This window comes from Schistocerca piceifrons, chromosome 4 (assembly GCF_021461385.2).
Source record: "Schistocerca piceifrons isolate TAMUIC-IGC-003096 chromosome 4, iqSchPice1.1, whole genome shotgun sequence".
In the NCBI taxonomy this organism is placed as follows: Eukaryota; Metazoa; Arthropoda; class Insecta; order Orthoptera; family Acrididae; genus Schistocerca; species Schistocerca piceifrons.
In genome coordinates this window covers 111,702,955-111,729,063 of record NC_060141.1, presented here as the reverse complement: position 1 = coordinate 111,729,063, position 26,109 = coordinate 111,702,955, and the positions used below count along the sequence as shown (strand labels likewise).

The 26,109-nt window shown below is 44.1% G+C and overlaps 1 protein-coding gene across 1 annotated transcript in view; it reads left to right on the top strand.

Annotated features, from left to right (window-relative positions):
* The window catches only part of LOC124795640 (hemicentin-2-like), a 729,491-nt gene that overhangs the window by 185,322 nt on the left and 518,060 nt on the right, over positions 1-26,109 (top strand). The window lies entirely within an intron of this gene.

Sequence of the window (26,109 nt, the reverse complement as noted above, 5' to 3'; positions counted from 1 at the left end):
GACACATAATTAATTAACTATGGTACTGTTTAATAATGCTTTGTAATTAGGAGAAGACTAATAATTCTTACTATTGGAATGACAAATGATTAATTAACGACAAATGATTAATTAACTGTAATTAGACAAATGATTAATTAACGACAAATGATTAATTAACTGTAATTAGGAAAAGGCTAATGATTATTATTAGAATGACAAATGATTAATTAACTGTAATTAGGAGAAGGTTAATGATTCTTAATTATACTCTGTAACTGAAAAGAATGCGATTATTTCATAATACTTTGTAACCAGGAAAAGAAGGCTACTGATTCTATGTAAAACAATTAATGAACATTTTTCTGTAATACTACATACTTGGTACAGAAATGTTCAATAACTAGGCTATGAATGCCACAAACTACTCATGAAGACTGTAATTGTCAATATTATGTGACTTGATGTCCTTCACCTCATAAGCTGACTACCCTGAATTACTGCAATGTCCATTTGTCCTGTTTATCCTAGTGATCATGGAGCACTATCATTGGTTTTGCACTAATTCTACGTGGGTGTGCCTTGTAAGAGAGTGGTGTTGACACGACATGCTATCCACCACCATGAGCGATGAAGACGGTATTATGGTCCCACTGTTTGGTGTACCTAATGTACTGCCAAAATGAAAACATGGAACATTACTACGACAGTTCAGTGTGTTGGCTACGCTGATAAATTCTGATGGGAAAAGAACTTCAAGTTGTGTCACTTGGTGTTGTACTACTGTGGAAAGATATGGACTTTCAGAACAGCTGTGTGCAATCTAAAGTGCTACGACCATGATGCAATCCTTCCCTTTCCTATCCTGATTCTTGTCACATAAAGAAAAAAAAAAAAAAAAAATTTTTTTGGTAACATCATTTATGTTCGTAGGTTATACATTTTTCGATTTGTTGAATTCCAGTGCGAGTACACTTGTGGCACTGGTCGACATGATTTTTTGCCATTATATTTATTTGTTGTGAAAATGCTAAAGACATTTCTCCAGTGCGTGTGCACTTTGGACATGATTTTTTGTCATTATGTTTATTTATTGCGAAAATGCTAAAGACATTTTTCGATTTGTTCTGAAGTACAGTATACAGTATACGTATGTACACTCTTGTCTTTTATATTGTATACACATTTTTATTTTTTATGATATGTTCTGAACTACAGTGCATGTGCACTTCTGTTAGGTGTTAATATGTTTTCTACTGAACTTCAGTGCCTGTACACTTTTCTCATTTTTCAATATGTTTTCTACTATTCTGTATATTCAATACTTTAATGCGAATGCACTTATGCCATTTGTTACTAATTGTACATACATTTCATCAATTACTGATATGTTCTCAACTGCAGTGCATGTGCACTCATGTCACTTGTCAACATAATATTTTTTGCCAGTCTGTTTATTTGTTCTGAATATGCCAATGAATTTTTTCAGTGCCTCTGCACTTTGTTTTCTGTCAAATAATTTGTATATACATTTTTCTGATTTGCTACTATGTTTTGCACTCACATTTGTCTTTGTCTGATATATCTTGTACTTAGTGCGTGTGCACAACATTTACTTTATGTACTACATCTAATTATTCTGTAAATTGTAGAAGTTTATTAGTTAATTAAAAATTTTGCCGCGATTGGCAAGTCCAAATGACTCACCATCGCTGCCAAATTTTTGCCCCCCCCAGTGGAGGGTTATGAAACACGTATGTAACGCAGCAGCGATGGCGAGGCATTGTAGCATCTGTGACCAGAGAGTTTGCGCTTGACCGCGCGAGTGTTGCGAGCGGTTCTCAGTCGGTCAGTCAGTCGTTGCGAGTCTGTCGGTTAGTCGTTGCGAGTCTGTAGCTCTGTCTAGTTGAGAGCAGTACTCAGTCAGTAGTCGTCGCGTGCAGTACGCTAATAGTCGTCATGGAGAGCGGTCGGTCAGTAGTATCAGCCCAGTGCGGTTGCGTGATGTAGGCGGTCGACAACACTGGTCAAGATGCAGAATGAGGTATACTGTTAATTAATATAATCATTAGATAATGTAAAAATTTATTTATTGTAATTATTGTCCAACAAGTCCCCCAATAATAATTTTTATTTCAAAAGCCTTTTTTTTCAAAAATTTAATTTTTATTGAACTAAAGATTTCGTTGCACTTCCCATTTCATTCCACTTCTTTTGAAGAAAAATTTCACTAAAATCACAAAAAAAAGAGAATATTATTATTTGCAATGCAGTTCCTCCAAGCGGTGCGCAACAACAAGAGCAGAAATGTGACATCCATTTATTCTGAGGTAAGACTTTAATTCTGATTGTTTTGCACAGGGCCAAAGACCGATATTTCGGTTTAATTGTATTTTCTTGTCACTGAACGGACTTTAAATTTTGTGAAGAATTTATATTTGAGTCAGATTGCGAATTTCACATTTTGTTGCCATTGTCAGTACATTTCATTGTGGGCAGGTTACGCTTAGAGCAGTGTCCATTAGCATTCATAATTAAATATTGTCATATTTCTTTCTTTCAAATTTTTGTGGGGAGGTTACACTCGGCTCTAGCATTCATAATTAAATATTGTCATATTTCTTTCCTTTTAAATTTCGGTGGGGAGGTTACAAGTCTTACATAAAATGTAAAAACGTGCTCTGCGTTACACATATACCGCCTCTCAAGATGATAGGCAAGATAAAAACATATTTGAGGAATACGGCCTTCACACTAAAAGGAATAATTTCGTTAACACCGAATCCGACAAACATAACAAATGCGGACGGGAGACAGACGAACAAACTGGGGACGAGAGACTGACCAAGAAAACAAGTAGAATTTAACAAGTAAGTGAAACAACATATCACGAATCACTTAACTTCTAATAAACTGTGATTTCTGGCGAAGACCTGGCGCAGCACCCCCAAAACGCTCTCCCGAACCGTCCGCTGCCAGCCGCTTCAACGGACGCAGGAAGGCGCGCCGATCTCCCGTCTCACGGCGTCGCAGCTTGCACCGGCCAGACCGATGTCGTGCGTTGACTCCTGTTGCTATTGTGTCGGCCGCGAAGTCACTACCCCTCGCTAGACGGCGCGGTTCACTGGACTCACGTGGCGACCTCACATGCGCCGACGCTCCAAGCGGACAAGTCATCTTGTGTCTCAGTGCGCGACCGATCAACCGATCGATCCAACCGCCAATGCCCATTGCCTGAGCAAACTCGAGCAGACTGGCGGCCTGACACATACTAGCACTCCGCAAGACAGACAGACACTGACTGGCCCACACTGATCCGGCTGACCAACTGATCGACTCGCCGAGACTGACACACTGACCGACTGCCGATCTCATAGCTACTCTTAAATGCAAATGAATAGGCAACTTTTCCCCTTTCCCACCAGAGGAAGACACCAAAGCTGCGATTGCCACAGCGGCGCCACCGCCAGAAACGGAAGGCGATTGCTTTACACTACACGCTGCGGCGCTCTCTTCAAAACAGCAATGTTTACCACGGCTCAATATAACTCATTTGTTTGACTGGATTTGGTACACAATGGGAGACGTTTGTGTGATCTGATTTCCAGACCACTGGACGGTGCCTTTGCGGCGCTGTTATTTTGTTAGTGCATGATAAAGTTCTACACACACTGCCCAGATCGAACATTGTGAATGCCGCGCCCACCGCGACACTCAAAACTGTTAGCGGCGTTGTGGGTACGTGAAACGCTAAGGACAGTAAATATGGCAACGTGAGACCAATGGGAAGTCATTCTTGTGACGACGCGGGCAGCGAAAGGGAAAATGCACTGACACGTGGCAAACGGCAGACCGTCGATGCCAGGCATATGAGACGAGGGTCTTGGAAACGGCCAAGCTGGTCGGTTGTTCACGTACTTCTGTCGTGAACGTCTACGGAAAAGTGATTGAATGACGGTGTAAACACAAGGAGGCGACAAAGTGTTGGACGCCCACGACTTTTCACAGGGCGTCCACTTTGTAAAGTTAGACAGACGGCGACATGTGGCAAATGACAGAGTACAGTGCTGGCGGAGGCAGAAGTGTTTTGGCGTACACTGTTGAATTAGTGGCTCCGCAATATGCGACTCCTGTGTGTTCTCTTGTTGAACCAACAACATCGTCAATCATTGCAGTGGAAACGGGATCACAGACAATGGACAGTGGATCAAGGAGACTCATCACTTTTTTCGGGTGAATTACGTTTCTTATTACAGGACGTGAATGATCCAGGTGAGTGGTTGCTCAAAACATTCTTCACAGCACCTACACAGGCTAGTTGTGGCAGTATTAGGATATGGGGGGTCATTCAGTTGGGCTACCAGGGGATCTGTGGACTACTTGAACATTACTGCGTAGCACTTGCATCCCTTCATGCCTTACTTTTCCCTAACCCCGATGGCATCTTCCAGCAGAACAGCTAGCCGTGTCATAAGGTCAGAATCGTGGTACAGCGGTTTCAGGTGCATGACAGTTAAGTCTGTTTGATGTCTTGGCTACGAAAATTCGTACGATCTGAACCCAATGGAACGCATCTGGAACGCGACCAGGCACCCAGACTGTGCTGACAAATCAGCGGCCCGTAATTCATGGAAATTGCGTGTCGTGTGTGTAGCCATCTAGTGTCACAAATCACCGGAAAGTTTCGAAACACTTGTCGAATTTATGTCACATGAACCACTGCTGTACTGCATTCCAAAGGTGGACCTACACGCTATTAGTCAGTTGGTCACACGGTATATAGTTTCATTAAACAGAAGTTGGTGCCATAATTCGGCAGCTATAAATCTTAAAATTACTTTTGCATGCCAAAAGAAATCACAGGATGTCCGGTATAACGTAAATTGAAACGCATTCAAATGGTTCAAATGGCTCTGAGCACTATGGGACTTAACATCTCAGTCATCAGTCCCCTAGAACTTAGAACTACTGAAACCTAACTAAGGACATCACACACATCTATGCCCGAGGCAGGATTCGAACCTGCGACCGTAGCGGTCACGCGGTTCCAGACTGAAGCGCCTAGAACCGCTCGGCCACCAGCGGCCGGCCAAACGCATTCTACTTACTCGTTTTTGGATACTCTGGATGAGCTTTGTACCATGAGGCAATGGCATATATCAAAACGAAGCGTCGAATTAAAAAACGGAAGAAAAAAACTTGTTCAGTATTTTTATAAATGCTATCTACCGTTTTGAATATTGACACTGATACCCAGGAGTGTGATGGGAACTTCTAAATCTTAAATAGGAATATCCCATTTTAATTGTAGAAGATCCCATTTTTATTGTAGAATTGAATTCAACGGGAGAAAAATATGTAAACTTTGTATGTAACCATTTTGTCGTTGCACTGTAATTGACAAATGACAAAATTGAATTTCAAAAGAGTATTATCCCGAGAAAGTTGTATTGAATCAATATCATAGAGACAGACGAGTGCAACAAACGACTCAGTATTTTCAGTTTTCTCTGTATAGCTCTTTTGATACTTACATTCATTCACTCGTTATTTGACCTGATCACTGTATGTGCATGTCGTCCCTCACCTCTAAAATTTGTTCCTTCACAACCTGAGTGCTTTATTAGTTAGAATACAGGCTATTACGATAGAACAGAAAATTGAAGTGGCTTACATTTGCGGAGGAAGTAGCAGGAATGGCGACAATGCTGTAACCCTTTGTGCTGAACGTTTTATAAAGAGGGTCCGATCGCACGCTTTTTTCTTTTGGTTATTCCATAGCTCTCCACCAAGGGAAATGAACGACCACGAAAAAGGAACCATCGAAAAACAGTTGTTGGGGAGAATAATGAAACTCCGATATTGGCTGAAGTGAGTCATAACCTCCACATTAGCACTCGGCAATTAAGTTGTGACACGGGCATTAGTCAGACTACTGTTTGCCCAATTCTGAGTCATAGAAAATATCATCCATCTGAAATATCTCTCCATCAGGAACTCCATGGCAACGATTTCCAGAAACGAGTAACTTGGTGCGAATGGTCGCTTCAGCAAATACAGAGAGACTACAGTTTCCGTGTTGGAGTATTGTGCTCTGGCAAATCGACCTTCACGAGCGACGTTATGATTAATCGACAAAACATGCATTACTTGGATATGGATTACCCATATTAGTTACGCCAAGTCGAAAATCAGCGTCAGTGCAGTGAGAATGTTTCGTGTGGAAGTACTGTTGACAAACTCGTTGGGCAGTTCTTTATGAGGGCACCGTACATGGTGATAAATATAGAATGTTCTTCTTCCAGTAATCCTTGCAGACCTCGTCTTAGACTTTCGACATGCAGTGTGCACTGTACATTTCCAGCAAATTATTCTACAGGGTGTTCGGAAATTCCCGTTACAGACTTCTAGGACTTGCCGAGGTGAGAGATTATACACTCCTGGAAATGGAAAAAAGAACACATTGACACCGGTGTGTCAGACCCACCATACTTGCTCCGGACACTGCGAGAGGGCTGTACAAGCAATGATCACACGCACGGCACAGCGGACACACCAGGAACCGCGGTGTTGGCCGTCGAATGGCGCTAGCTGCGCAGCATTTGTGCACCGCCGCCGTCAGTGTCAGCCAGTTTGCCGTGGCATACGGAGCTCCATCGCAGTCTGTAACACTGGTAGCATGCCGCGACAGCGTGGACGTGAACCGTATGTGCAGTTGACGGACTTTGAGCGAGGGCGTATAGTGGGCATGCGGGAGGCCGGGTGGACGTACCGCCGAATTGCTCAACACGTGGGGCGTGAGGTCTCCACAGTACATCGATGTTGTCGCCAGTGGTCGGCGGAAGGTGCACGTGCCCGTCGACCTGGGACCGGACCGCAGCGACGCACGGATGCACGCCAAGACCGTAGGATCGTACGCAGTGCCGTAGGGGACCGCACCGCCACTTCCCAGCAAATTAAGGACGCTGTTGCTCCTGGGGTATCGGCGAGGACCATTCGCAACCGTCTCCATGAAGCTGGGCTACGGTCCCGCACACCGTTAGGCCGTCTTCCGCTCACGCCCCAACATCGTGCAGCCCGCCTCCAGTGGTGTCGCGACAGGCGTGAATGGAGGGACGAATGGAGACGTGTCGTCTTCAGCGATGAGAGTCGCTTCTGCCTTGGTGCCAATGATGGTCGTATGCGTGTTTGGCGCCGTGCAGGTGAGCGCCACAATCAGGACTACATACGACCGAGGCACACAGGGCCAACACCCGGCATCATGGTGTGGGGAGCGATCTCCTACACTGGCCGTACACCACTGGTGATCGTCGAGGGGACACTGAATAGTGCACGGTACATCCAAACCGTCATCGAACCCATCGTTCTACCATTCCTCGACCGGCAAGGGAACTTGCTGTTCCAACAGGACAGTGCACGTCCGCATGTATCCCGTGCCACCCAACGTGCTCTAGAAGGTGTAAGTCAACTACCCCGGCCAGCAAGATCTCCGGATCTGTCCCCCATTGAGCATGTTTGGGACTGGATGAAGCGTCGTCTCACGCGGTCTGCACGTCCAGCACGAACGCTGGTCCAACTTAGGCGCCAGGGGAAATGGCATGGCAAGCCGTTCCACAGGACTACATCCAGCATCTCTACGATCGTCTCCATGGGAGAATAGCAGCCTGCATTGCTGCGAAAGGTGGATATACACTGTACTAGTGCCGACATTGTGCATGCTCTGTTGCCTGTGTCTATGTGCCTGTGGTTCTGTTAGTGTGGTCATGTGATGTATCTGACCCCAGGAATGTGTCAATAAAGTTTCCCCTTCCTGGGACAATGAATTCACGGTGTTCTTATTTCAATTTCCAGGAGTGTATAATATTTCGAACAGAAACCTACGTCCAGAAACCTACTTTTTCCGTTCTACAACGATTTCAATGCGGATGTGTAACGCGTCCATGTCTGCTGAGGGCAAAATGGAAGCGACAAGAGGTGCTCATCCTGGTATGCAGTAAGGTAAACATGATGGCGTGCACTACTTCTTGCGGGGTCGTACGAAAAGTTTGATTTACGAGACTCTTGTAGAAACAAAGGAAGATCTACTGGCACACGTTGTGGTCTCTGCACTAAAAATAAGAGAGATACCAGAGGCCGTGCATTCTACGGCGTCTTGTCACGGTTCGCGCGGCTCCCCGCGTCTGAGGTTCGAGTCCTCCCTCGGGCATGGGTGTATGTGTTGTCGTTAGCGTAAGTTAAAGTCAGATTAAGTAGTGCGTAAGCCTAGGGAACAATGACCTAAGCAGTTTGGTCCCATAGTCCTTACCACAAACTTCCAAATTTTCCAGATACCAGGTTGGATGGAGAGAGTGCACCAGAACATGCTTCGTAAATGTAGTATCTGCAAAACGTTGGCGGTCGCTACATCCGGCCGCTGTTGTAATGTTTCAGTACTGTTCTGTACATACAGAATGCTGTTTTTTTGCAAACATTTAATGTTTAAGTGTTAATACGAACAAATGAGTCTAAGAGATAAATGTATGTTTCGTTATGTTTCGAATTTTTACCTAATAATTGTACTGCATCACGCCTAATTCAGTTCCTCAAGCAGAAGTGCACGAGTTAAACGTTTGAATTAAAACGGTAAGTTTCCGGACATGGGTTCCTGTTTAAAATACTGTGTACGCACTCCCTACTATAAGTACTACAAGTTTTTGACCGGAGTTTCCGAACACCCTTTGTAGCCGCAATAGATCAGCAGGCCGCTGTGGCCGAGCGGTTCTAGGCACTTCCGTCCGGAACCGCGCTGCTGCTACGGTCGCAGGTTCGAATCCTGCCTGGGGTATGGATGTGTTTAATGTCCTTCGGTTAGTTAGTTTTAAGTAGCTCTTCGTTCTAGGGAACTGATGGCCTCAGATGTTAAGTCCCCTGGTGCTTAGAGCCATTTTAACCATGTTTAGTAATAGATCGCATGTACAATCGTCGGCAGAGGTCATCCAGTGCTTTTGCCTGCCAAATCGTTAAATCATACATGGCCTGTCTTTTGTTTGTGAGGTTACTTGAAGAGTGAAGCTCATAATGAAATGCCAAAAATGGCAAATAAAGCGTTTCAGCTTATCGGCAAAGCAAGTCAGCTGATTACATCGCTAAAACTTCTCCGTTGTGTCGATCGTGCCATGTGGGGGTTAATGAATGAATCGAAGTGAGCAGCAACTTTTCTTAAGCACTCACTCCGTCTTCAAGCCACAAGTGGCCCATCGGGAGCATGCGATCGTCGTGTCATCCTCAGCTGAGGATGCGGATAGGAAGCGCATGTGGTCAGAACACTGCTCTCTCGGTCGTTATGATGGGTTTCTCTGACCGGAGCCTCTACTATTCAGTCGAGTAACTCCTCAATTCGCATCACGAGGCTGAGCGCACCCCGAAAAACTGCAACAATGCATGGCGGCCCGGATGGTTACTCATCCAAGTGCCGGCCACGCCCGACAGCGCCTAACTACGGTGATCCGACGGGAACTGGTGTATCCGTTGCGGCATTATTTTAAGCACTCCATGGCGAATAATTCTCACAAACAAGTAAACCTTTGCAAAAAAAAAAAAAAATAAATAAATAAATAAATAAATAAATAAGTAAATAAAAAATGGCTCTGAGCACTATGGGACTTAACATCTATGGTCATCAGTCCCCTAGAACTTAGAACTACTTAAAACTAACTAACCTAAGGACATCACACAACACCCAGTCATCACAAGGCAGAGAATATCACTGACCCCACCGGGAATCGAACCCGGGCGTGGGAAGCGAGAACGCTACCGCACGACTAGGAGCTGCGGACAACCCTTTGCAGAAAAGGGGAGAGGACACACCTATAGAAAGCTTCTTTCCACAATTACAAACATGTCAATTTCTCTGATTTTGAGCCGGTCGCGGTGGCCGAGCGGTTCTAGGCGCTGCAGTCCGGAACCGCGCGACTGCTACGGTTGCAGGTTCGAATCCTGCCTCGGGCATGGATGTGTGTGATGTCCTTAGGTTAGCTAGGTTTAAGTAGTTCTAAGTTCTAGGCGACTGATGACCTCAGATGTTAAGTCCCATAGTGGTCAGAGCCATTTGAACCATTTTGTTATTTTGATCCAATCCAGTTACCTCGAGATCATTTTGAAACTCAGTTGCGTTATTTGTCTATTACAGCGCGTATCTATTGCGCAAATGGAAAATTTTACACACGTATTGTTTCCCATAGAATGCGAATCTGCAACAAGAGTGGGATATTCCTATTTAATATAGTTTTCTCATTCTGGGAAGACACAAAGAAAGATCTGTTTGAATGGCTAAAAACATTGTTACGACATGAAGGCGTAAGTGTTTCTTTATTTAAATGAACCGGTTTCGATAGACTTTACTGTCACCTTCAGGTCTCAAAAAATGTTTTTCTTACGACAACTTGCGTGAGGTCTCACTTAAAATGAGCAAGTTTCATAACAGAAAGATTTTTTTAAGACATGAAGATGACAGCAAAGTCTGCCGAAACCGGTTGTTTTAAATATAGAAATATTTATGCGAGCTTGGCTTTCGAATATTTTTATTCCTATTTAATATTTCACCCCTTGGGAGTGGGGCTGGGAGTCAACAGTGGTACCGCTGGATATCATTTTTAAAAATACTGAACACCTGCTTTTCGGGGTTTTTATCTGATGCGTGGTTTTCAGATATTTCGTTGTCTCAACACAAAAATCTATATTTTGGCTGATCTGTATAAGCTATTTCCCCCTCTACTTTGAGGAAATAACAGTACTGTAGTGTACTCTGTGTTTCTGCAGATGGTCAAACTTAGCTGTTGTTAAAAACAAACAGCACAATAAAGAGCAGCTTTCATAATTAGTCAGCGCGATTCGCAGAAATTAGCTACCCAGTGTCACCGGAACTCTGCTAGAAAATGGCGATAAGTCGGTCACAGTAGCTACTGACTGTGAGGCACTGCGGCGGCGATTCTAAAGAGAAACCCCGTGGGACGATTACGTGTCCAGGCCAGACCCAGGGGGTGGCAGCGAGGGCGGACGGTTGGCTCCCAGCGGGCGCTGCTCTCGCATATCGGCGCGCCACAGCGCCGGTGCCTGTAATCATTAGGGCTGTTTGCAGGCCGGCCTGTCCCATCCGCTCCTACATGCGCGCCGCCTCCCTGGGGACTCGGCAGAGATCGCCGGTCCCTCCCTCCGCCACGCCAGAGGCCAGCCGTCATTCCGAGCGCCGCGACGTCAAAGCACGACGATGCGGCACCGACGCCAAGTGCGGCCGAATCCCCAAAACGTGGCCGAAACCATAAGAAGACGTTTCATTGAGACGAAACGCATCACACGAGGGTTATTGCTGTCGCCGATTTCGAATCTGAAGTTCAAAATTGTCAAAACAAAATGGCGGATCCAATATAGCAATGAGGCGCATGAAAACTATTCATAATTCATTAATAATAGCGTACATAGGGGATCTGGACATCAATAATTACTTCTTGCTTGCTAGGGAGAAATGCTAACCATTACACCATTACACCACCACAACACTATGGCTAACATTCAAGCACGAACTGCCCACGTTGAGTGCCGTCCCCAACACAAACTTTATTTGATATACTCTACTGGCCATTAAAATTGCTACACCAAGAAGAAATTCAGATGATAAACGGGTATTCATTGGACAAATAAATTATACTAGAACTGACATGTGATTTCATTTTCACGCAATTTGGGTGCATAGATCCCGAGAAATCAGTATCCAGAACAACCACCTCTGGCCGTAATAACGGCCTTGATACGCCTGGGCATTGAGTCAAACAGAGCTTGGATGGCGTGCACAGGTACAATTGCCCATACAGCTTCAACACGATACCACAGTTCATCAAGAGTAGTGACTTGGCGTATTGTGACGAGCCAGTTGCTCGGCCACCATTGACCAGACGTTTTCTGTCGGTGAGACATCTGGAGAATGTGCTGGCCAAAGCAGCAGTCGAACATTTTCCGTACCCAGAAAGGCCCGTACAGGACCTGCAACACGCGGTCGTGCATTATCCTGCTGAAATGTAGGGTTTCGCAAGGGATCGAATGAAGGGTAGAGACACGGTTCGCAACACATCTGAAATGTAATGTTCACTGTTCAAAGTGCCGTCAATGCCAACAAGACGACACCGAGACGTGTAACCAATGGAACCCCGTACCATCACGTCGCGTGATACGCCAGTATGGGGATGACAAATACACGCTTCCAATGTGCGTTCCCCGCTATGTCGCCAAACACGAATGAGACCATCATGATGATGTAAACAGAACCTGGATTCACCCGAAAGAATGACGTTTTGCCATTCGTGCACCCAGGTTCGTCGATGAGTACACCATCGCAGGCGCTCCTGTCTGTGGTGCAGCGTCAAGGGAAACCGCAGCCATGGTCTCCGAGCTGATAGTCCAAGCTGCTGAAAACGTCGTTGAAATGTTCGCGCAGATGGTTCTTGTCTTGCAAACGTACCCATCTGTTGACTCAGGGATCGAGACGTGGCTGCACGATCCGTTACAGCCATGCGGATAAGATGCCTGTCGTCTCGACTGCTAGTGATACGAGGCCGTTGAGATCCAGCACGGCGTTCCTTATCACGCACCTGAACCCACCGATTCCATATGCTGCTAACAGTCATTTTCTCGACCAACGCGAGCAGCAATGTCGCGATGCGATAAACCGCAATCGCCATAGACTACAATCCGACCTTTATCAAAGTGGGAAACATGATGGCACGCATTTCTCCTCCTTACACGAGGCATCACAACAACGTTTCACCAGGCAACGCCGGTCAACTGCTGTTTGTGTATGAGAAATCGGTTGTAAACTTTCCTCATGTCAACACGTTGTAGGTGTCGCACGTCATCTTCGTTGGTCTAGCAATTTTAATGGCCACTAGTGTACTACTTGCTTGCTAGGCAGAAATGCTAACCATTACACCACCACAGCGCTATGGTTAACATTCCTGCACGAACTACACAAGTTGAGTGTCCTCCCCAACACAAAATTCATTTAATATATGTTGCTTATTTTCCCTTGCATTTTCACTACTGCCAGGGCTCTCCGGCAGTGGAATAGCACCCCAGTGTTGGACGTAACGGGGAAGTCCTGTACTATAGGTGATCTTATAGACCGTATAATTATATTTTATCCTGAAACATTTAAGTCTCGTCTTTATCTACAATAATGAATGGAGCAGAAGAAATGATTTAAAACTTTTGCTGCGGCCGTGACTTGAACCCGGGTTTTCTTGTTTGTTAGGCAAGCACCTATGGTACAGAACTTCCCATTACGTCCAACGCTAGGGTTCTATTCCAATGCCAGAGAGCCCTGGCAGTAGTGTCAATGTAAGGGAAAATAAGCAGAATATATGAATTGAAGTCTATATTAGGGATGGCAATCAATAATTACAACATCTAGCACAATGACCGCCTGATTCGTTCATTGAACCAAAATAACAGAATACTCGTCGAAAATACCAGGGCTATTCGGAAAGTAAGTTCCGATTAATCGCGTAATGGAAACCACTGTGATAATAAAAAAAAATTTATCTGCAACAGATACCTACAGCTTCCAGGCACTGCTCTACATAGTCACCACGCCGACTTAGACATTTGTCGTAGCGTTGTACCAACTTTCCAATACCCTCGTCATAGAAGGCAGCCGCCTGTACTTCCCGCTAATTCTCTATGGTCATCTATAGCTCGTTGTCTGTGTGAAAATGTAGTCGTCATAGCCAGTAGTTAATGCGAGCAGAGATGAAACCCAGAGGGAGCTGTAGTGTGGGTGATCAAACACTTCAATCGAAAACGCTGCAGGAGCATTTTCATTGCCCCTGGAGATTGCGACTGAATTGTCACGAAGCAGGGACCGTATGACGGTTCTGTAATGTGAGCTGCATAACATCAGGCGAAATCTCTCACCAGGCCCTCATACTTGGCGGGAGACACCATTTTCTACTCGTCTTTATGTGCTCACCATGCACTCAGAGCTGAAAAGAGCGAAGTGATGCAACCGGCAGGCATAGTAGAGACGCTGTGTCGAACACATTTGTGCAAAGCTCTATTATATTTTCACTGTGGTTTCCATTTCTTGACCGATCGGAACTTGCTTTCCAAATACACCTCGTATATTGGAGGATTACACTTCTTCGATACCACAAAAATTACCATAAAATACTATAATGGAACAAACTACGAAGTAGGTGATTAAATATAACTAATAAACATAATAGTAGTATAGTCAACGACGGAAATAATTCTTATCATAATAATAATAGTAGTAGTAGTAGTAGTAGTAGTAGTAGTAATCGTGATAATAATTATAATAATTACTACATTAATAATAAGTGTGGCTATTGAAGACAATGGGTCTTAACATTCAAAACGTAATCTGATTGATGATGAAGATGATGTTACGCTGCATACAAAATGATGTAATTGGTTTCATACCTATTAATTTGAATCAGTATCGCTCTCGAAGTCCTCAGAGTCATAATCCACTTCAGAATCATGTACGTTCGTTCGTTGTAAGACTGGAATGTCAGTAGACAGTAACAGCTCTCTTGCGTCCTTCGACAAACGTTTCGTATGAAACTTCCTGGCAGATTAAAACTGTCTGCCGGACCGAGACTCGAACTCGGGACCTTTGCCTCTCGCGGGCAAGGGTTCTACCAACAGTGCTACCCAAGCATGACTCACGCCCCGTTCTCACAGCTTTACTTCTGCCAGTACCTCGTCTCCTACCTTTCTGGAAACGTTTCGTATGTTTTTGTGACTGTTTCCCCATACTGGAAATATACGGATCGGAAGTTATCACAAGCCGTTTAAAAGGTCTTCCATTGTTGTTTCATTCTTGTTCTCAGTTTACCAAACGATGAGGAAAGAGAGACTTCCATATCACCCGGTACCTGCTACGGTCGACCAGTTTTCTCGGAAAGTTGTTGCGCCAGGTAAGGTTCAAATGGCTCTGAGCACTATGGGACTTAACATCTGAGGTCATCAGTCCCCTAGAACTTAGAACTACTTAAACCTAACTAACCTAAGGACATCACACACATCCATGCCCGAGGCAGGATTCTAACCTGCGACCGTAGCAGCAGCGCTGTTCCTGAATGAAGTGCCTAGAACCGCTCGCCCACCGCTGCCGGCTGCCAGGTAAGGGATTAATGTAGGTAGGACATTATTCAACCGGTGTTCAACGATGTTGAATGTTTCTTGCCTAATGAATTTCACGTATTCTTCATCCGAAACTGTGTGAAATATATAAATTAGCATTAGCAACAAATTAAGTACAGACAAATAGTCAAATATCGTAAACGTGTTGCAAGAGAAACAGTTCTGAAGCCCACCCAGCCGTGCGCTACATCGACCGCGGTGCTGCGCCTTTTTGTGATACGATATGTGGAACGCACGGGCCCGAGGAGATATTCAAGAGAGACACAAGAGAACAGGCAGATTTAGGCAGCTGATTATTGTCAATTTCATCGGATAATTGACCAGTTTCTAGTCTGGAAGTCGTAATTCTGCTGTATATTGCGGAATATGCTACTTTTGCTCCCGTTAAAAAATGCAAGTTTGGCAAATCATCGTCGTTTCGTAAAAGCATCGAAAAAGATATGATATAATAGGATAACCGTGAGATTTAGACTGCATTAGTGTATGAATTCCTTCGCATCACTAACCGACCGTAAATTTGCCTAGATGTCACAGCGAAGCGAGTGTTCTCGACGTCAGTCGCCTTTGAACTGACGTAATTCGACAGGTGCAGAAGGTAGGCTTGTATCCTTTGGGGATGAGATTTACCAATCGTTCTCCTACTCAACCCAACCCCTCCAAATTCCTAGAATCTAAAATTCATTTTCCAGGTTTGTGGCCACGATTTGGGGGTTCGGTCCGCCAAGATATGGAGATTCGGCTCCACTGTGAGACGGGGCTTAAGTTCTGCGCTTGCGTACAATGAAACCTGAACACTAGTGTAAACCCAGATATGCTACGACAAGGGACATGAAAATTTATTTAATTTTATATCAAATCTTGGTATTATTGTAATAGAATTCGATATTATTTACTACTGCCTTCTTTGTCGTTTCGGTTATTATTTTTGGTTCTGTTTAACCTCCTTTAGTGCTACGTTGAAAATGGGACTTAGAGTATCATTTACGTTATCTTTATGACACCACCAGCTGCGACCTGTCGGTGCTACCCGCACTTAAGGAGTTGGTTATATAAAAAAATTGTTAATGCCGGATCTCAAATGGTTCAAAACGGCTCTGAGCAATATGGGACATAACATCTGTGGTCATCAGTCCCCTAGAACTTAGAACTACTTAAACCTAACTAACCTAAGGACATCACACACATCCATGCCCGAGGCAGGATTCGAACCTGCGACCGTAGCAGTAGATCGGTTCCGGACTGAAGCGCTCACGGCCACACCGGCCGGCGCCGGATCTCATGATCAACATGTATCCACCATCACAAAAATTTTCCCTTGGAGGTATTTAGGCGCGAGGCACTTGGGCCCATCAAACCGTCAAAATACAACGAGGCAAATGAAGATCTTTTATGGTCCTGTCCTCCTGAGGTGCATATACAGGGTGGTCCATTGATAGTAACCGGGCCAAATATCTCACGAAATAAGCTTCAAACGAAAAAACTACAAAGAACGAAATTCGTCTAGCTTGAAGGGGGAAACCAGATGACGCTATGGTTGGCCCGCTAGATGGCACTGGCGTAGGTCAAACGGATATCAACTGCGTTTTTTTTTTTTTTTAAATAGTATCCCCAATTCTTATTACATATTCGTGTAGTACGTAAAGAAATATGAATTAGTTAGACCACTTTTTTCGCTTTGTGATAGCTGGCGCTGTAATAGTCACAAACGTATAAGTACGTGGTATCACGTAACATTCCGCCAGTGCGGACGGTGATACATTACCCGTGTTAAAATAGACCGTTTACCAATTGCGGAAAAGGTGGATATCGTGCTGCTGTATAGCTATTGTGATGAAAATGCCCAACGGGCGTGTGCTATATATGCTACTCGGTATCCTGGACGACATCATGCAAGTGTCCGGAGCGTTCACCGGATAGTTAGGTTATTTAAGGAAACAGGAAGTGTTCAGCCACATGTGAAACGTCAACCACGGCCTGCAGCAAATGATGATGCCCAAGTAGGTGTTTTAGCTGCTGTCGCGGATAATCCACACATCAGTAACAGACAAATTGCGCGAGAATCGAGAATCTCAAAAACGTCGGTGTTCCGAATGCTACATCAACATCGATTGCACCCGTACCATATTTCTATGCACCAGGAATTTCATGGCGACGACTTTGAACGTCGTGTACAGTTCTCCCACTGGGCACAAGAGAAAATACGGGACGATGACAGATTTTTAGCATGCGTTCCATTTAGTGACGAAGCGTCATTCACCAACAGCGGTAACGTGTACCGGCATAATATGAACTATTGGGCAACGGAAAATCCACGACGGCTGCGACAAGTGGAACATCAGCGACCTTTATGGGCTAATGTATGTTGCAGCAATAAGGGAGGAAGGATAATTGGCCCCCATTTTATCGATGGCAATCTAAATGGTGCAATGTATGCTGATTTCCTACGAAATTTTCTACAGATGTTACTACAAGATGTTTCACTGCTTGACAGAATGACGATGTACTTGCAACGTGATGGATGTCCGGCACATAGCTCGCGTGTGGTTGAAGCGGTATTGTATAGCATATTTCATGACAGATGGATTGGTCGTCGAAGCACCACACCATGGCCCGCACGTTCACCGGATCTGACGTCCCCGGATTTCTTTCTGTGGGGAAGGTTGAAGGATATTTTCTATCGTGATCCACCGACAACGACTGACAACATGTGTCATCGCATTGTCAATGCATGTGCGAACATTACGGAAGGCGCACTGCTCGCTGTTGAGAGGAATGTCGTTACACGTATTGCCAAATGCATTGAGGTTGACGGACATCATTTTGAGCATTTATTGCATTAATCTGGTATTTACAGGTAATCACGCTGTAACAGCATGCCTTCTCAGAAATGATAAGTTCACAAAGGTACATGTATTACATTGGAACAACCAAAATAAAATGTTCAAACGTACCTACGTTCTGTATTTTCATTTAAAAAACCTACCTGTTACCAACTGTGCGTCTAAAATTGTGAGCTATAGGTTTGTGACTGTTACAGCGCCATCTATCACAAAGCGAAGAAAGTGGTCCAACTAAAACATTCATATTTCTTTAGGTGCAACAGGAATATGTAATAAAAATGGGGGTTCCTATTTTAAAAAACGCGGTTGATATCCGTTTGACCTATGGCAGGGCCATCTAGCGGGCCAACCATAGCGGCATCTGTTTTCCCCCTTCAAGCTAGACGAATTTCGCCCTTTGTAGTTTTTTCGTTTGATGCTTATTTCGTGAGATATTATGCCCGGTCACGGTCAATGGAACACCCTGTATATTACGCTATGTTGATAATTATTAATTTGTGACTATTTGATCACAAGTGATTGTATGCAAGCAATCTACAGAGGTAGATTAGCACCCACGAAATCTGCCACTGAGGATGCCTTGCGAACAATAAGAACGAAACATGTACGGCACAAAAAGTGTGTGTTACTCAGTTGTGGTTAAACGGCCCTAAAGTAATAATCGTCGACGTAAATTAAGTCAGCTGCAGATTATGTCCAAAGCCATAAGTTAATAGATTCATTCCACCTCGTCGTCCGAAGCAAATGGACGGACACGAAAGTCTTCCTCCTACGTTTCAAAAATATGGAGTGGCCATTGCGAGAGATCGGGACAGTATGGAAAATGTGATAGAGCCTCCAGCGAAATGTTTGTGTGGGCCCACACTTTGCCACAATGAGTACGCTGCTGAACTATCGCTGGGAGGCCCTTACACATCCTTCATATAGAACCCATGTCTCCCCATGCGATTTCCATATTTTTTTTTTAGGTGCAGGGCAGGGTATAATCATGGTTACAAGGAAAACTACAAACATTTTTCCATGAAGGCGTTGACAGTCTGATCTCACAGTGGGATAAATATATTAACAGTTGTGGCGACTGCTTTTGAAATATTAACGGTTTGCTTATTTTCTTCCATCTTCCTGGTATGCATTTGACTGCTCCCTGTAGTTATGAATAACACCGTACGTCCAACCACTCCCACATGGGATACAGAAATTGTGGGAAACATTTTTGTCCTTTTGTTGTTGATGACTATGACGTTAAGTGAAATGACTTTCATTCTAAAAAACTGGTAATGAAAGATTTAAAGCAAGTACGTTTCGACGCAAATATTGCACACTGATATGCAAATGACACCACTGGAGTTTGAAAACAGCAACTCATTGATGAATCTGGAACACAGAATCAAAATAGCTTTCAGTGCTAGAATTGCAAACTGCTGATTTACAACTCCAGTAGCCTGCAAAAATCTTTGTTAACATGTTCTGACTACATAGATATTTTCCTTTCAGCAAAATTCTGAAGAGGTTTATACCCCTTTAGAGTATCTACAATACTTAGACCAGTCATTCCAGGTAACATAATGTCAGCTGCTTACCAAGTCTATAATAATGAACTCAAGCTTATTGTCCACGGGCTAAAGGTTGAATCCAGGGCTTTCAAGACTCAGTAGTTGGTATCAGTGACCCTGAGAGTTGGCAGCTTCATCTGAAGACGAGTGCGCTTCAGTTCCTCATCAACAACTCCATGAGACATTTGCCTCTTTTACATCCATCTGTCTTCTGAAAATTATAAAACTCACCAGAATGACGTAAGCATTTGCAATCACGGTGCTTCGGATAACAACGCGAGTGTTCCCATTGCCATACGAACTCGCACCTCAGGCGATAACTCCAGTGTGTCTAGGCCTCAGATAGGTCGGCTGTAGGTGGTCTCCTGGGCCTCCCCCTAAACAACACACGGCCATCACTGGCTCCGTGGCAGAACTGGCTTTCACCAGGAAACACAAAAGACAACCACTCTGCCCTACAACGAGCTCTCGCTTGACACCACTGAAGTCGCAAACATTGATGGTTTGGGAGGCTTGTCTTCTTATGATGGTGACCATCGCTGCCAAGTATCTTGTACAGTGGCTGCATATCCACCATGTTTTCTGCAATATCTCAGAAGGAACATTCAGGTTCTCGTAGCAGTATTGTACGACCTCGTTCAGGCTTAGTTAGCTGTTGACAATGGCACCTTCGTCTTAAAGATATTCTTGAGTAACATCAGCTCACTACGTCCAATCTCAGAGGTAAGTAATGATCTCGATAATTATAGCGTGAATTTAAAGCAAGCCTGATTTGCATCCAAATGGTGGAGCTAGCAGGCTCCTCTTATGCGACGGGTGCGAAATTAGATAGACGCCACCTTGCAGATGCAGAAACTCTATTACTAAATTTCGTTTATCGCGTGCAATTCCTCCTTGGAGTTGGGAATTTTTCCGTCACCCTATTACTGAAGAGCCACAAAAATAGCACGTATTGTTGTAATTAAAAGGTTCTGTTCGTTCAGCGTGTAAATCGTTCTTAACAACTCAGCGAAGACACAACGGCATTTGCTGTCAGGAGTATGGTCGGTTAATGTAATATCTTTAGCCGTAAGCTGCTGCATTACATATTTTCTCTTTGTTGTTGTACTGAAGCCACGATTGCGTTCCCAATTTCTTTTATAGATGAGACGTTACCGGCACCTAAAACTCAAAATTTATTGTATCAGTTATCCTATTTTTTATTATGCCAGAGCAAAAGCTAGTATTTCATTACTTATTAGGACTTAAATTTTAATAGCGAGGAGGTCAAACTACACTGTGGAGCACAATTAAAGGGTCACTGTCTAGAAACATCGTAATTATCTCCCATTGTGAACCAGAAGCTTGAAATTTGACTCAATGATACCTAAAACCTCTTTCTGTAATGGTGCGAAAGCCTAGCTCCCTGCCACATCTCCCTCGGCTTTGAAAACCTTTCAAAAAGCAAGGTGTCGACACATGAGAAATGAAAGGTCACTGGGCCCTTCATGTCAGGTGCAAGATCTGTTATTGATATCACATTGGTACCAAAATTCACCACAATTCGGCCCATCGTCATCGTGGACGTGCCTGAAGACGGTAAGGTCACCACACCCGTTGTCGCCTGCATTTCACCCCTTCGTTTCACGCCACTAGGATGGAGGTCACACCCGCGACGACTAGACTTGAAACAACGCGGGTTTCTTGTCAGACACACCTCACTAAACGGGATCTCACAGTTTTGGAGCGTAGTGTGAAAGAAAGTTTAGTTTTGGTATACAGGGTAGAACCACTAGAGGCGTTGAAAACCATTCAACGAAATTAGGAAGTGATCCGAACTGGAAAAGGGTGTTTATGCTTTTTCATCCCTCCTTTTTCTTCTCCTCCTGTGTAGTGTTTATGAACGGATGCGACACTGAAACAGACATGAATGAAATGGTAAAGGTTCCCTCTAATCCCCCTCCCCTCCATGTCGGTAACACACCAGTACCACGTTTAGGACCATTGAAAATGTCCATCTTTAGAAATAATCTTTCACTTATCCCTATCCATGGGTTAGATAGGCAACCCACTCCACACTAGCGCCTGTTGGCTGCATGTGAAATCGGAGAAATGTCGAAATTTCTATCAAGCTGGATGGTGGGTGGAGTTCGAGAGACGGATATCTTTGCACAAGTGCTGAGGTGGCACCGAGGGTGCTGCTGAAGTTGGGATGGTGGGTTTTGGAGTGACCGTTAGCCGTTTTATTCACACTCATTTCACTGCTGCTTCACCCTGTACACACGCCAAAGGAGGGCCCGAAACAGGAGAGATGAGAAAGCATCACGCTCCATTTTCTTCGAATGGTTTTAAAGGCTCCCTAGTGGTTCCACCCTGTGTACCAAAGCAAAAATTGTGGTAGGCTACATTCCAGAGGGATGAGATTACAACAGGTTGTAATATCAGGCAATAAGTTGCAAATAAAGGTTTATTTTTCAGTCTCATAGTTCACCAACAGCCGTATACTTTTAGATATATTACTTTATTCTGAAAGCTACCAGAAGATGGCAATTCGTTTTACCATCTTCAGGCCCCACGATATCTATTGTTTTATGGCGCCATACGACAAAAAATGGTTCAGATGGCTCTGAGCGCTGTGGGACTTAACTTCTGAGGTCATCAGTCCCCTAGAACTGAGAACTACTTGAACCTAACTAACCTAAGGTCAATACACACATCCATGCCCAAGGCAGGATTCGAACCTGCGAACCTGCGCGCCATACGATAAGTTCGTTTATTTGGCTAAAAGCGTATGGCGCCTGAGGATGGCAAAATGACTTCGCCGAAACTGGTTGCTTTCAGAATAATAAAATATCTTGAAGTAGACGGCTGTCGGTGAAGTTTGACACTGGAAAGTACTTGCAAGACGATGTCCCCTCGCATGATGGACCAACACAGAAAGGTTTACTTAGTCCTTGACCTAGGTTCCGATATTGATAAAAAATTCTTCTTCAGAAGGAATGGGCCTTCTTGCGTGACACTGTCGTAAATTACAATTGCTTAAAGTGATGTAACAAGGTCCACTCCTTCTAAAGAAGATATTTTTAGTAATATTGAAACATAGCTCAGTGGCTAAAGAAACCTTTAGTTTGAAACTGTTGGGCTGATTTTACAACCTCTTCAAATTTATATAGTTGCTGATTCACGGTGATGTTTACGATTCTGGATGAGATTACGTTCAATTGCGTTAGGTCCCCAGGTTGTGCTTCAGAAAGGGTTGAATCGTCCTGATCTTAGCAGTGGCCCAATTAGTCAAGAACGTCGTCCTGTTGTACGTTACACTACCGACTGGCATTTTCGAGAGCGAAATTCGCGAAAATGAATCCCCTTAGGGAATGGGTGGTTTCATTGACACCATCGGCGCAAGCACCGGAGGCCTCTTTATGTAGTTTCTGTGGGTCCCTCTGAGCTCCCTCCCCCCCCCCCCCCCATTCAACCCCCTCCCACCCTCTAGTCAACAACGCACTTCTGTGTGAAGTTTGGGCACTTTGGAAACGTCTCTCTACAAAAATACTTTCCCTCCTATCCCTACCTATGGACGAGACAGGCAACCAGCTCCACACTGGCGCTGCCGCCATTAAGGAACCAGCGTGATTTCAACGCTAGGAATCTGGGATCTAACATGCATCGCAAGGGGCATCAAACGAAGTGGTGAAATGTGGGTAAAAGGCGATGTAACAAACTATCCTTTGTGTGACACGTCCTCGATGGCGTTGGGAAAAAGTTTAGTGAGGTTTGTTGCCAATGTAACAGCATTAATCCAGCTGATACCTCACATGAACTGAGCTACGCCCATTTTCTCGCATGTGTCGACATCTTGCTGCTTGAGTGATCGCAGAGGTCGGGGGTGACGAGGCAAGGAGCCACTCTTTTTCACCATCACAGATGGAGGTTGTAGGTTCGTTTGAGTCAAATTTCAAGCTTTTGTGTCACAATGGATGACAATAATGTGGTTTCAAATAAGTGACCCTGGAATTAGGCTGCACAGGGTATACTTTTACTGTTAACAAAACGCTGCTTATGTTCACTGAACCACTGTTGAAATCTTTGTTTTCTTGTTTGTAGAGTGGAATATTGCTTTTAAAAAATGCTTTTCTTATTTTTCTCGACTTAAAAGCTGCTTCTCATTGAAGAGCGCCGCTTCTTTGGCAAAATGCACTGATTCACTTTGTGGCTCTTATTCTTCGAAAGTATTTCAAAATCTTGTCATCCCCGTCCTACTAATTTCTACTTTTGCATTATTTATAAGGAAAACACTGGTCTATCGATAACGTGATACCCTTCGGCCTACAAGTCTGTCGTCATCCTTCACTGTAGGAGTCGGTATTTTCATTTCACATTCGTGAATTATTTTAGCGCTCGTGTTCGTCATAGAGTTGAGGATAAATGGAAAAAGGCAACACTTAATCTCACTCGAAAACTCCTGAAAAATACGGAGAAAACATCGACAGCACTGTACTGCTGCAGTCATCGCACATTCGTTTCGAAGTGCTGTCAGGAAACGTGCAACGCCACTAATTGTGACTCGGTAATTGGTTGAATATCTTTTTCACCTTTTTTTAAACACTGTTCAAACAGATTTGACGATATTAAATAGTATTTTCATAAAGCCGTATGTATAACAAGCTGAGTTTACAGTTTGACAGATACAGTGTTTGTTGTTCCATCACCCATACGAAGATTGCTGAAATGTTTCGTATAATCGAAAATGAAATTTCGTAATATATTTACACTTCAGCAACGTTGAATGAAGGAAGATTAAAGTTTAACATACGTTAGACAAAGTGGTCATTAGAGATAGAGCAAAAGCTCGTATTACGAAAGGATGTGGGAGGAAATCGGCCATGTCTTTTTCGAGGGAACCACCCTGGCATTTGCCTGAAGCGATTTAGTGAAACATGGAAAACCTAAATCTGAATCTTCAGGTTTTTGCGGCGCAAAGACCCATTTAGTTTCAGGTGTTCAGCCGCAAGAATTCTCCTTCTTGTGGCTGCACACCCGAAACTTAATGGAACAACCTAAATCTGGTCTGCCGGACGGGGATTTAAACTGTCATTCCTCACGAATGGGAGTCCAGTGTGGTAACGACTGTGCCACATCACGCTGTTAGGTTAAATAATGATACTTTCGTGGCAAAATTACCCATTACTGACAATGAAACACAGCATTCGACCATAACTCTCCAATGCTATCGAACAAATTTTTGTTTAATTCCTAATGTTGTCAGCGTGCTGACACAGGTTACGTCCTATCTCATTTCTTAACTACGTAAATGAACCATTACTTTACACTAGGATTATACGCCACAATCAGCTCTGACCAAAAAATGTCTAGATCTAATTTCAGCATTAGATAGATATCAGTTGTCACTGCTGTTTTCATCAGACTGACAACATTAATTAGTCGGGAACGGGAATAAATACTAGTTCCCGTGACATTTCGTTATAAACCGCTGATTTTGCGTTACGTCGCTGAATATCATAGACTATGTTATTTCGTTAAAAACTGCCAATCTCACATTGCTCGTCGCGTTATCATTAGAACGAAATTTACCTGTCACTAACTGTGACACATATGTGTTTCGCATCGATTGTCATCTCTCGATCAGAGTCTGTTATTTATTGAAGGAATCAAATTCAAGACCTTGTACAGAAACTTAATGCCGCATTGTTAACTAAATGCATAATACTCACCGCCTCTGATAATAGAACGAGTAGGTTTGTTTTCACTCTGTTATCTCTATTGACATTAAATATTGAGCAGTTTTGTGCACCCATTCAGTGCGGGCTAGCTGCCAATGTCTGTTATTCCTTTGTGTCTTAATTCAAAATGGCTGCGGGATCAAAATGGTGTTCGTTCGTTCGAGCATATACTGTGTATGCAGTATATGGCAGTCAGACGTATCATCTGTGTAAATTTGTGATGGTCTTTGTTCAGGAGTCTCGCAGTTCTGGATGGACCATCCTGGTAGATACCCTGATGAGTCAAAATTCTGTCACCACTGCTCAGTGCGAGTTTCAACGCCGCCTGGAGGCGTTGCAGGCACGTGAAGCGATAAGAAAATTATACAGAGTGTCAGGGAAACGATGCGGCAATCTTAGAGAGGTTGTAGGGAATGTCTTGAGGAACAAATTGCGGGTACGAACGCGTGTCCGGAAGTGTCATCCCACGACGTTACAGGCCTTGTTAAGTTATAGGCGCCGGCACCTGCGACTTGGCCACACCTCCGGCAGAAAACGTCACTTTTTACGCCGACGGATCTTACGTAGAACGTTTCGCAACGTTGTTTGTTACTGACAAGGGAACCTCCCCATCGCACCCCCCTCAGATTTAGTTATAAGTTGGGTCAGTGGATAGGCCTTGAAAAACTTAACACAGATCTATCGAGAAAACAGGAAGAAGTTGTGTGGAACTATGAAAAAAATAAGCAACATGTACAAATTGAGTAGTCCATGTGCAAGATAGGTAACATCAAGGAAACTGCGAGCACGGGAACGCCGTGGTCCAGAGGTTAGCGTGAGCAG